Source organism: Atta colombica, unplaced genomic scaffold, assembly GCF_001594045.1.
Source record: "Atta colombica isolate Treedump-2 unplaced genomic scaffold, Acol1.0 scaffold9, whole genome shotgun sequence".
Taxonomy (NCBI): domain Eukaryota; kingdom Metazoa; phylum Arthropoda; class Insecta; order Hymenoptera; family Formicidae; genus Atta; species Atta colombica.
Window position 1 is genome coordinate 1403403 of NW_017259583.1, and position 387 is coordinate 1403789.

Below are 387 nucleotides of genomic sequence, written 5' to 3' on the forward strand. Positions count from 1 at the left end.
ATATTATAATATATATTACATTAACATTAGTAATGTATGATGTATGACAACTGCGACTTCAGCTTTTATAGGATTTTCCTCCTATAATTGCATATTAAAGAGTTCTATGTTATATTTACACCATCTTATTTAACTGAATATTAGGTGTTTTATATAATAGTACTATAAATATCAAATAAAGCTCTACTTTCAGTAAAAGGTATTCATGAAGAATTCTTATCCGCTAATTCTCTTAATTCAGCCCTAGTTTTTAATGGCTTAACTTAGGTTATCGATGATATGATGTTAATTGAAGTAAACAACATCATTCTTTTAGACTACAAGAGGAAATAATGAATGATGTTTAAAGCATCTTGTATTATACATATATGTATGTATGTATATATA